We start from the raw sequence: 13,802 nt of genomic DNA, 5'->3' as shown, positions 1-13,802 counted from the left end.
TTTACACTACTTTTCAGAAAAGTAAATGCTCAAGCCAAAACATATATTCTTCTAAAATAGGTCAATTTTTCATGGTCAACCAAATATGCAAAAATTATTTTCTCAAGCATCATATACATGCTTTATAGAAAAATATTTTAGTAAGAAAAATTCTTTCTCCAAACCAAACAAATCCTACCTGTTCTTGTCCCATGATGCACTTCACTTGCTTGTCAAGGGTTTTATCACTCCCATTGCATCACCTTTTGTTCAACCAGGACAGACATTTGTAGACGTGCCCTTCTTTTCTCTCTACATGACTGCTCATAGGTTATCACTTAACCAAAAAAGAAAATAGATGAACTAAATATAATTGAAGAGTTATCGACACAATGGATGCAGCCACATGCATTTACACACATTAACATAGCCTACACTGCTTAAAATTCTCAAGTGGTGATCCCTCAACCTGCAGGAGCTTGGAATCAAAGAGCATATAACAACAATAGACCCGTGATGGAATGCATCGTCACAAAACAGCTGAATATGAAAGCGAACATGACATGCACGGTGATGGAGGCACACCACTATTGTCCCTTCTGGTGGTGCGGCCAGGAGGGTGCAGCGCTATCACCGTGACATGCAATAGCGGTCTTGCATGAGCATTGTTCCATAAGTAGCAAGTTGCCATGGCATCATGACAAATTCAAATGGACCATTTCCTAAATATATTCCAAATTAACTTATAACTTAGCCTGCCATAATCCATACTGAGATCATATCATATCAAAGAGGAACGAAAGCAATTAGCATGTAGATAATACATAGATTTGTATGAAAACAGATGTCAAATTACTCGGACGATAACAACATAAGGCACTCAGCATGCACAATCTTCTGCCAAAAGCCACTCGACTCTCGAAGAAATACAGCAGGGGATGCCTGCAAAAATCAGTAGTAAGGGGGTTGAAGGAGGAAAATAAGAAGGGGCATATTAAACAAGCATAATGCAACTTAATACAAGTCAGTCTCGTAAAAGTGAACTTAGACACGGTTTTGATTGATTCATGTATTTTAAATGTCAAAATTTGAAGCATCATTTTTCATCTTAAGATCTACACAATATACAGCCACCATAACCTGTGAAAGCCAAAATATCTGATGCCGTAATATTCTAGACTAAATACTTCAATGCAAACTACAGGTAACGCCCAACAATTTCCTAATCCAGTGATGGACTGCAAACTAATACAAAGGATATGAACAAGATCAGTATGTCTAATTTTGGGGACAGAATTTACAATGTCAGCAACTGCAATGTACCCGAGCAGGCAACGGCACCCAATTCATCACATCAGCAAATTTCAAGGAGAAAAGTTGTTGTAGTCCACTCAGTGTTAGCTAACATTTGCTGGTCGTGCTGAACAGCTCAATGCTTCATTAATCCTACTAAAAACAAGCCTGAGAGGGACGCATGCAACAGCAGGTCCCTTGATCTTTCCACCATTGGCTTTCTCTCTTCTTCATTGTCTTTCCGATTCAACAGCAATTGATGATAGCCTGCGAATCTTTCTAGGAGAGAACCCTGACTTCTTATTATTTGAAGGCTTCTTTTTTCAGCAAAGGAGACTTGACCTTTGTATGATCGGCTTTCTTCCCTTGAATATTGAGATGTGATTGTGTTGTATAACCCTTTGGCCGCAATTTACCAATAATAATTGATTCTATTCTTAAGTGAATGGTCAATGTTGGCTTATAGGTGGGCACCAGCCATTTCTAGTCACCAAAGCAGCAGTTGCACCATCTTGAAGAACCTCTACAGAGATAGGGTGGCCTACATGGCCTTACCATTCAATTTACTCATGAGAGAAACAAGAGGTATGTGTGGACCCTTGGTAACTTGCTTGAACATTCAACTCAACATCAAATAGAAGAGAATCCATCGACATGCTTCTGATTGGCTTTTGGCACCTGGTGCTTGGAGAAAGCTGGGAGATGAACTTGGTGGTCTGCAAATGATTGTTGGGGTGGGATAGTGGAGATGGGCACCGTCAACTGTGAACGATGTACCTCTATCTTCTTGCATATGATAATGAGTTGGAGAGCTTGCTTCCACGGCTTCAGCTGACAGGCCAGCTTCTAGTTCCCCATCAAAACTTGATCCCACATCATTCATGCAAAACAATTTGGTAAATTTGGAAGTTTGAGCTTGAGGAACATCACCTACATCTGAAACTGACTCACATTTCACAAACCGGCCATGATTCAGGGACTCGCCGCAAAGAATGGTTACCAATTTTAGTTTCAGAAGACACAAACAACCTCTCCTTCTGCATTTTATCCTTCAAGGAATTCTTGAACCGATCAGCCCTGTCACCAAAACTTTCTGAATCTATGTTTTTGCTCTGTCTTAGATATTTCAAATTCTTTTTCCCATTTGGATACCGTTCTGAGCTCCTCTTGTCTATCCTCTGTCTGACATGATTCAACCTGATTTACAGATCCAGTAAAGCCACTTTCACCAAGTCCTTCCCAAAACCATGATATCACCCTATCCGGACTGCAATAATTATATTGCTTATCCGCTGCATGAAGCTGAAGGTTTCTTGATCCATAAGATTCAAATGTCTGTGGATAATCTGGAAAGGTGGTAACATTAGGTAGGAATTAGCGAGATATATCTACAAGTATGAGCAACACACTAGTATGAACAATGCACTAATTAAATAGCAACCATAAGCCACTAGTTTATGACATCTTTAATTCCAGATCTCTATATAATCATTTCCACATTTAACATTTGTAATAGAAGATGCACGAAGTTGTTCTGTTAAGGCCATTGAGTTTCCATTTGGCATGAGCCTACACAAAGGCTTTGGGCTCATCTCTCTTTGTACTTATGAAAGATGAATTAATTTCTGAATCTTGATACTCTATGAAGAAGCCCCATATTGCACTCTATTCACTACTGAGTTACGAGACAAGATAAAGATGAAAAGATCTAAAGATGGAATGCTCCGAAGTTAATGGAAAAAAGATCAGTTCAAACCAACATGTAAAATTGGTATATATTCACTAATCAGGTTCCAATCAAGAATGATAGCCAACTTAATAACCTTAAATGATTAATTGCATTAGCTTAATCTTATTATATAGCAAATAACTAAAAGCATTTCTAAAAAGATAATATATGGCAGATCAAGTGAAGTTTGTGATTACAGTAATGGCATGTAACAACCATATGGAGATTAGACTCAAGTTAAAATAAGATATTTTCACAGTAATAGGGACGACATTATATGGACTATGACGTTGGTAACTAAATAACACAAACCAACATAATCAACACAAGACTACAATGGAGACCTAATAAGCATAAACCATGAGGGTAAGATACTGTATGCCAACGACCCAAAGTCGAATAATCATAAAATAAGTGCATGCCTAAGAAACCTTGCATTAAAAGTCATCAGAAGTGATAGGAAAGGCTTTTTTTGATGAAGGTAAGCAACATAAAATTTATAAAGTCCACCAAAACAGATGGGATACTGCTTGTTGATTGTGGTATTGACTACATTTATGCATGCTCAAGATGATAGAGCCTGCAGAAAAATTGACGTTATTAATCTAAAGACATGCAAATCTCACTGTTGTAGATTTCAACTAAAGAAGTATAAACTAAATGTTTACAAGTTATTTTCCTTTTCATATATTCAAACTTCATGGTTTACAATAGTCAGTACATGTTTTCACTGTTGCTCTTTCAGCCCTTAACTAAAAGTTGTCGTCTCCAATAAAGCATTCATTTTTCACTTGACAATGCCAATACCTGTAAAGCTGATTTCCAAGCTAAAGATGGTCCATACATAGGATCACTTATAAGCTTTACATTATTGGAGCCCCTCTACTAGTCTTTTGACTAAGTAAAATGGGATTGCATCTAATCTCTTTTGTAACTTTTTATAAAAGTTTAATCAAGATGAGAGAATTCCCTTGGAAGACCATGCAGGTATTAATTTATACACAATTCCTTCTAATACTTATAAACAAATTCCAAGAGATCGAACCATCCCTGAACGAGACTCTTGAGTATGAAAATATCAATAGCCTCACATGCTACGCACCCACGCTAAGCTAGTAGCCACAACCAATAAGATTTCATATACAATACCAAGTTTTAAGTTCAACAAATATTACTACTGTAATTGCTTCACAAAATATTAAATACATCTTCCATGCCAGTTTCATCTTTTGAAAATTTCATGCCAAAATCCTTAACTATGAAAGCACAAAAAATACATTTGAGGGAGTCTTGAGTTCCAGCTTTGAAATGTTTCTAGTTCAGTCTATGAAAGTTGAGAATAAATGGAATATAAGTTGAAGAAGAGGAAGAAGAAGACATCTACAGTATTAACATGATACGATAATTTGTTCACTACATCAAGTAGAGCAATTTGAGGGAGTCCCAAGTTCCAGCTTTGAGATGTTTCTAGTTCAGTCTAAGAAAGTTGAAAATAAATGGAATATAAGTTGAAGAAGAGGAAGAAGAAGACATCTACTGTATTCGGAATTTCAGATGATAAGATAGTTTGTTCACTACGCCAGCAAGTAGAGCAATAACAGATCTCCCTTATTTGAACACTAATGAATAAAAAAGAAGACTTACAAAGAATAAAACCTTTCATCATAGTATTCACCATCTGACAACCAGATTATTAGGTATAATTACACCACTTCTTAAATGGAGCCGATCTCCATAGACCAACTTCAATCTAGTCGGGTGGGAATGTTACATAAGATGAAACCCCATACTGGTTATTCCTTGACCAATTGAAAACTTAATCACTTACATATATAATCACTACAGTTTTATTTTAATTTTATTGTACAAAGAATTTTATATAAAAATCATTTTGACTTTATTTTACGACAATACTTTAATATTATAAAAGACTCAACAATCACACACACAACACATTGCCACCTAAAACTAGCAACCACAATTAACAAGCCTTCATAAACCAGAACCATTTCCACTTTTTGAGATAATATCCACTTATGAGCTTTATCAATTTAAGATCTATAACAACAGTAACAGGCACGCACCAAATGTGCACACAACATTCTTACACAAACTTTCATCTTTTACATATATACGTTTATGCATGTGCTCACATGCATGTATGTGGTATCTTTGCAAGGTGTATACCTGCACTAAAGTTTAATAAGGTAAAAGAAGGGTATGCTAACAGTTCTTCCTGAAATGGTTTCTATATGGGGTCCCCCATTTTCATCTTTTTTTGAAGAGATTGCCACAAGTCCTCAACTTTGGACGAATCTGAGCTTTCATTTTCCAGTTTCCCATTTCCATTTTTTCTTCTTACCAGTCTAACAAATGGATACTTGCTGTATTATCAAGCAGAGCCAACAACCTACTTACACTACTCAACCATCCTTAAGGAAAAAGGAGTTTTCATGTAAAAATTAAAGCCTCCACCAGATTGATCTCTACCTACTTGAATTCCAGCTATAAACCCACATCTCTTGTCACATCTATGACTTCAAACACCAAATTCTATGAAGTCGAGCAGGAATCACAACCCACACTAGTCGTCCAATCACAAGTGCAAGTACACATACTCAATACTAGTTTACCTTTTACAATTAGCTGAAGTAACCCAACTTGCATCACTCTCAAGAAATCAGAAAGTTTGGACATTGGGTAATTTAATGATGTTCAAATATATGAAGCGTGCAAACAAGAGGATAAGCAGGTCATCTTTCAGAACAAAACATGAATATAACGTATCACATGACAGAGAACTTTGATAGCATACCTCCACCAATGTTGTCTTCCATGAGAAGAGGAACATCAATAAGGCCATCAGACCAATCATCATCGATGAATTCTAGCATGCTCGAAAGTTCACTATCCTTAATTTCAGAGAGAAGATCGATGCCATCGACAGTGTTACAAGTCTTTTCACAATCATTGAACAAAGCCTCCTCACTTGAAGTACCTGAACAGTTCGGACTGTTATCAGTGACCGCCGAAAACTCTCCCTTCCTTGCAGTAGATTTAAGAGCCCCTAATTTGTTTTGTGTCTCTCCCAGGAGAGATGACCGTCCAGCGAAGCCACCACCCCAATGGCAATACGACGGAATTATAACCCTTGAACCCTTGGAAACCTTGGTCTGTGGGCGATGATGGTTTCTCTTCCTCAAATTTTCAGATGACAGGACCACATGAGATCGTTTTCTTTTCAGAGATGAGCAAGAAACTTTGCTGCCCACTTATATGACATATATTAGAAAAACCATTATCAATGTTTGATTCGCTGGGAGAAGCATTGTCAGCAAAAGCTAGCTCATCGAACTCTTTTGCATGAAAACTAATAGCAGGCTTTCTTTAGATACTGTCCTTCAATCCTATTTCCTGAAGATCTCTCATACGCTTTATTCCTTCAGTGGCATCATCCTCTGAATCATTTGGGGTCCTCCATCTCTTTTTCAGCATATACTGGCATGTCACCAGCCATTGGGTTATTTTGGTTGTTCAAATGACAACACAGATTGAGATAACTCCTGAGTCAGAGTTTTCATCAAGAACACTGAGTTTTCTGGCAACATAACTAGGCTGTTTGTTAAGAGTGTGCATGTTTTTTTGATTTGATGACCAAACTATTATTTGTTTTATCCATAGAGTTATTCATCCCGGAGCTAATCTGATTTCTGTTGGAGAAGTGAGCCTTTTCAAGCTCAAGAGCATGTAGGATAGCATCTTCCCTGCGAACATACTTTCCTGCATTGGCTGCCTTTTTTTTAGAACAAACTGCAGAAGCCTTGGCCCTTTCAATGCACTCATCATACTCCCCACAGCGAAATGCTTTCACACGCTTGGATTTTTCGAGGTTATACCAGTCCCTAATTGCAAATTCAGAAGGAAGTCAGGATGGAATTATAGTGCCTGCCTGGCTTCCTAAGCATATAAACATGAATTTCATAGTGAACAGCTCAAACTCAACAAGAAATCAAGAATTAAATGCAGTTCTTTAAAAAGATAATCCTTATGAAACTATTTGGAGAATTATATACAATAATCTAATAATTATAGGAAAGCAGGGAAGGATGCCACCCGTATCAGTTTTAGGCTACAAAACATAAGTTCAAGAAATATTTTTGAATTGATTTTGTCTATTAGAAGCACAGGGTCCTTCATGTTCATACTCTTTTTCACCTTTAACAAAAAAAAAAAAAAACATTGATGAATATAATCTTAACTACTGAATGTGATATGTAAAGCTGATAAGAAAATGAAGGGTCTTATTGGTGAGGGCGCTTGGGAACATAGATGCATTTTGAGACAGTTTCAGAGAGTAGGTGATGCTTTTAGGAGCAAGGCTTAGAAACTTGATTTCAGTTTCCATCGGGCCAGGGAGTTTCTGTTTTCACAGTTTCACTCCAAATAACAAAAGTTTCAATAAAAAATCAGGAAATTTTCAAAAAAAGTGGAGAAGAACCTAGACAAGTCAATGTGCCAATATTTTAAAATTTAAAGTGTTTTGTTTTCATATTTCTTCTTTATTTGTCAAATTGGCAGTAGTTTTAACTTGAAGCTAATAATATTGTACATAAGTGAAAATTATATAATACACAGATATGTTGCATTGTGAACATATATATGATTTATTTATTGGTTTTCAATATTTCAAAAATCATTGTATTTGGTGATTGATAAGCTTTCAGCTGCTTGTTGCGTTATAGGCTTCTTTCTTCATCATTTCTAGACTAGAATTAGCAAATTCTTGAATCTAGGCATTTTTCCTCATACTTATGAGATTAAATGGCCAAATCAGTCAGTTTTGGTCAAAAATGAAATCAACTGAAATTGAAACCAGAATAGCCAATTTCAGCCGAAACAGGTTGATTTCAGCAAACGCTTCAAACCTTACTTTGCAGGAGGTCATGGATCTCGAAGTGGAATGTGAAAAAAAAAACAAAGAGAGAATTCTTTTGCTTATGATAATTAGGCAGTTAGCAAAGTGCATCCCATGTTAAATTGGAACTATTTAACTATCTTCAGAAATTTAAGATTTAGTCTAGGAAAGGCAATCTATGAAAACAATGCCCACAAGCTTCCATAAAATTATATTTACTGATAAGAAAAAAAAGAGTAAAAAAAAAAAGAAAATAGATATTTCACAAGATTTTGTGCAGCTTACCCCAATTGGGCAATGACCATGGTCTAGAGGAACCAAGAACTTATGCCAAATATAGACAGAAATACTTGCACAGAAAAATCCCCATAGCCTTCTAAGGAAATCGTTTCTTTCTTACCCAGAGATCAACTTAGTTGAAAATCTGGAGCAAGTTCCCAGAACATCTAAAAGTTCGTCTAAGAAGATTACAGAAAGAAATACTTAAGGGGAACATCCCTAAACATGCCTACTCAAGAAGCATACTTTCATTTAGAGAATCCATATATGTGAAGTGAAAAGACCTTGTCGTGTCATTCTTCTCCCTAAGCTTTGCCTTTTAACTCTCTCTCAACTTCTACATCTGACATATGTAATTTTTCTCTTCTCGAACTTCATTTTTCAACTCTCTCTCACTCTCTCCACAAACAAGCCAGACATCTGCAAATGCAGCACCAACACTCAATGCACCCATCCATCCAAGCACATCCTCTCTTCAAAACCTTTTCCATTCCTTTCTTCTACATATTCTCCTTTCTGCTTCTTGACCTAACCAAAAGTTTTTCGTTACGGCTTTCCGCTAGGATATTCAAGACCAAAATCTTTCCTAAAAGAGTGTTTTAATGACCCAGCCTCAACCTTCAGGAGCCACAGGAAACCAAAAACACCTTAAAAAGATAGGAAATAGCCATTTTCTAAGAGAATATATATATAGATAATCATCAACAGCATCATAAATTTAATATGCAATTACTGCTATAAATCCAAACCATGATGGTTGCCCCACTCATGCACAAGATATTAGAACCATGTGGCGTGACTTTGCTCCAATGGAAATCTTGTTCCCAGCCTTTTGTATCTCATCCATGAGCAATAATATTCCTAACAAGGTCTGCCGTACCCGGTACTGGTCGGCATACTGGTGACTGCCCGGACCGGTCCCATACCGGTCCCATTGAATGGCCGAGTTTTGGGGTTCCGCATACCAGTCCCGTACTGGTTCCTCCAACGATAAGCTCTCAGTATCGGATTCCACGCTGATTCGGTACCGGTACATACGGCCCGTACGAGGCCGGTACTGCAGACCTTGTTCCTAACTATTACAAAAAACTTCCAAAAACTCAGACTAGGCCTACAATGGCTCTAAGCTTGCACCCCTCTATAAAAACTTGTGATGGAAAGACCCAGAACAACTCCCAACCTCAACCTCACACATGATTACTTGTATACCTGTTCATAAGCATATTGATTTGTGAAAGCATCAACATCTTGTCATTGTTATGTGTTCAGCTGTGCAACAGCTACCTTTTTTTGCATATTGGTAATCCAAAAGCTACACCAATAGTTACCATGAATATGTCTATGCCTTAAAACATAGTTCATCACAAAATCTTAACCCTGACTTTTTTAATATGATCATGCTCCCAAAAACTATTGGTTCTGTGATTGTGGGTTCAGATGTGATGGTGATACAAATCTTGGGAACCAACAATCAACTAAGTAGCTCCTTTCCAACATAAAGATGTTTCCCCTTGATGTTCCATTGGTTGGAAACTGTACCTCAGGGCCATAACTGTAGCAATTCAAGTATGCTGCATTACTGAATCCTTGAATGTGATGTGTGGAGGCCATAAAATGCCTACCAAGAATTTCATAAGCTTTGCGCAACCCAACCTTGTACCCAAATCAAATGAAAAAGATAATGACATTGATATCATTATAACTTTGGTATAAATATCCAGCCATGATGACCTGCAACAATTGTGTTAGTGCACCATTCTCAAACATTGTTTCAGCACTTAGTAGACATGAGAATTATGAGCCACCTCCAATAATTGAAGGACATCTTTTTTTTTCTGTACATGTTATGCTGGTGCAAAGGATATCCTTCTTTTTCCCCAATCATTGTCTTGACATTAAGAATGTTGCCACCAACATCTACATGCACATTGTCATCTGCATTGTCCTTGTCATCGTTGTCACCATTCCATCTGCCTCCTTGCTTTTTTGTTTTGCTAGACTAGCACTGGGCTTTTAATGACATTCAAGTAACATCAATTTGTGCACTTGCACTTTAAGAATCTTAAGACATTAGCTTCCTTATTTAACATATTATCCGGACACTTGTAATTTCGTCTTATGATGATGAAACATGGCCAAAAGCTTTAGCCTTTAATCAAACCATATAAAATTAAAGCACTCATCGAGCTTTCCTCAAATCTGCAACCACATAATACAGGGAAGCATATGATCCAAAATAGTGAAAGCAGATCGGAGAGTACATGAAGTACAATGAAATGAAACAAAATGCTAACTGCGTCTTAAGGAAATGGAAGAAGATGAATAGTCCTCAACAATCAACAGCTTGCATCAGCTGTCTTAATCTTTAATAAATTTCTTGAGACCACCCTTTACCTTCTCATAAACGATTTTTAGACTCAAACATTCCAAAAATGTGCCCTTTTTTAATTTGGTCTAAGTAATCAACTATATTTTCTCTTGTTAATTTAAATTTTGAACTTGAGGTCGAGTTGGGTTTTTATAATTCATTTGTGTACTCGTTTAAACTCTCAAACTTGATATGGTGTTATGTTTTCATCATTCCTATGTTAAACTTGTATAAAGATGGTTCTTAACATCATTACATGTGGTATTATCATAGTAAATCCACTTATGAGCACCTGCCATCTCATTCACCACATGTATGATATCCCTTTGAAGTTCATAAAGCAAATCTTCTAGATTTGGGTCATTGATGCTGACAACAAACAAGGACCTGCAGGTTTATGTGCTTGTGCACATATCTGCAAGTATCTACATATATCCATATGTGCTTGATACATAGCCATGACTGGATGGGCATAACTCCACTGCCCCCTGGAATCCAGCAGAGGCACTTCATTTACTGCAAGACTTGCATTAAATTAGGTACATGTCATCTTGCACAAAATTTTAACGTGAGTCTGCATGAGATCAGCCAGCTCATCCTCTTCAGGCCGTTAATAAGGCATGCCCAAGCACAATTATGCAAATTTACAGATAGCCATCTGAAGCAGTCAATTTCTCCAAACTAGTATGGGATCCTCAGGAGCTTTGGCATGTCGAATGAAAAACCTTATTGCACCAAACATTCAATATTGACATTGAAAAATAAGTGAACAACAAGATACAGAAACTGCTATGTTACATGCACTGCAGGCTAATGCCATGGAGACTTACCAAAATCGAAAATAAAAGTAAATCCAACTCAAGAAATTTTCAGTTACTTTGCAGTATAAACACAAAATCTGGCCTTCAAACAATGTTGAGATGAACAGAAATCAGAAGAGTACATCTAAAGTAGATTCTTGTATTCAGCTAGAGTAGAGATCAGCAAGGGAGAATATCTTGCTCCCATCTTCCCTTCCAAGAGCTTGATGGGAGTTCCGGATCTCGGTGGAAACAAGCATTTTGCAGGCAGCTCCATCCCGACCAAGTATCCGCCCAGGCCACCACGATCCATTCCGCGCGGACCCAAACCAGTCCTCCAGCTGACGCATCGATCCCGTTCAAACCCTCTTGTCACTGCCCATCTCTAAATCCAAACCACGAGAAACAATCAGAAGAAACGATCAAGGATCCCCTCTTCCTCTTGGTGGCATTGGGCTTCCAACACAAAGAAAGATCTCACCCTTCACCTACGAAGATCAAGAAAATAAAGACAAAAACAGTAGTGAATATCAGTCTTCTCAAGTATTTCTTCAAGCCTGTATAAAAGATTCTTGAGGACGAGGATTAAGAAGAAAAAGAAAAGGAAAACCCCAGAACATATTATGTGAAATAACCATTTTATGAAAAGACTATGATGCGATCTTTCTGGAAGGAAAGATGCGCATTGAAATCTCGTCCTAATTAGGAAAATACTAAAAAGAACTGTTCATCAGAGACGGGAGAGGAAGGGGAAGAGCGTAAAGAAACCAAGAAATCTACTTCAGATGGACGGAGGTCCCGACTAGAGGAGGAGCAGCGACTCGTATGAGCGATCGAGGTAGAAGGGAGGAGAGGAAGGTAGAGGGAAAAGAAACTAGAGTGCTTGAAAATTTATCTCAGAAAGGCAGAAAGGGGGCAATCCGATTTTTCGCTTTTTTTTTTTTTTCCTCCCCTTCACTTGCGCTGGTTCTTGGCGGACGAGTCTTTGATCTGCCCCCCGTTTTTTTTTCCTATTCTCCTTGTTCTTTGCTGTAGAGAGATGTTGGGGTTGTGAGAGCTTCGAGGGGGCGAAAGCTTGCTTGGTACTTTCGCCGAAAATTTTTTTAGAAAGTCGGAGATATCTTGTCTGAAAAATAATTTTGTTATAAAAAATATATATTTAAAATAATCTATATTTGTTGAATAAAAATCATTAAATATTTTATATCGTTATTAAAAAAAAGATCTTACGGTTTTCGGAATAGAGTGTTTTCATAAAAAAATTTTTTTGAAAACTTTAATCAATAATTTTTTTGATTTCGCCAATGACCACATTTTTTCTATTTTTTTTTAAAAAAACGAAATGGCTTTAATTTCTCTCAAGTGCAGGCGAGAAATAGAGAGCTTTATTTTTTTCCTAGCAAAAAAAAGAAAAGATTTTTTTTGCGAGTTCGGGATCAATTGAACTCTTCCGGGCACAGCCGCAACCTACACGGGCAAAACATCCCCCAATTAATATCTACCACGTAGGAAGACTCTTTATCTACCATTAACAGGGGAACCATACAGAAAGAGCTTTCGCGCCAATGATGTTTCCGGTGCTTCCGTCCGCCATCGCTGCAACGCGCTTCTCTTCTCTGCAACGCCGCCCCCGAGCTCAGCCTCGAGAGAGAAGCGAAGCAGAGAACCAGAGCTCGAGCGGCGTGACGCGGTAATATCTCGAACTAAGGCCGTTTAAAATTTACCTAATCTCCTCCCGTTTCCGACGCCTCTTCGGCAACGCCCTTTGCGCTACGCTCAGGCGCAGGGATGGAATCGAAGCGCTAGAGCCATCTCATGGACGACATCAAGGTTCCTTTTTATAACACGGATTTTTTTTAATGTTATTGTTTTTAACAAACAACACCATTAACTTATCAGAGCTAAGTGTCGCACTATCATCTTTTACATTATTTTAATAATTATCATTTTTTTAATCCACAGAGATCGATTCAGTGAGGTGGCTGAGCACAACAATCGGTTGCTTTCAAATTATGCTGTTCCCAGGTCAAAATGGCCAATGCTTCAACTCGTTATTTTGGTCAGAGATTTTCATTGCCCTTTAAAATTAAGTAGTTGTTGTCATCTCTTAGTTTTTTCCCATCATTTTCTCGCGAGTATGTACTGGGATATTCTTTATGTTTTCTGATTGCAGACTTGAGTAGATCAGTAATGCAGATCTAAAATTACATGGTACCTCAGAGTGTTTTAGAAGGGTTGTGATCTAGAGAAGTTCAGATTTTTTTGTTTTATCATTAGAAAAACATGTTTGCATCAATGACTTCTATGAGTGATAGATAGTCTGCTGTGAGCCAGCAGTCTTATTTTTTTTGTCCTGAAGCTTTTCTGTAGCTTTACAAACACTTTGTGTTGTCTGATCATCAGAGCTCAGGGACCATGCTGCATGTCCCATGCATTTGC

General features: G+C 37.6%; 1 pseudogene; it reads right to left on the bottom strand.

Annotated features, from left to right (window-relative positions):
• Nucleotides 1-1,012: 1,012 nt before the first annotated feature.
• LOC103721446 lies at nucleotides 1,013-12,957 on the bottom strand (annotated as a pseudogene).
• Between the last annotated feature and the right edge of the window lie 845 nt (nucleotides 12,958-13,802).

Source organism: Phoenix dactylifera, chromosome 11 (assembly GCF_009389715.1).
Source record: "Phoenix dactylifera cultivar Barhee BC4 chromosome 11, palm_55x_up_171113_PBpolish2nd_filt_p, whole genome shotgun sequence".
Taxonomy (NCBI): Eukaryota; Viridiplantae; Streptophyta; class Magnoliopsida; order Arecales; family Arecaceae; genus Phoenix; species Phoenix dactylifera.
This window is presented reverse-complemented; position numbering and strand designations above follow the sequence as displayed.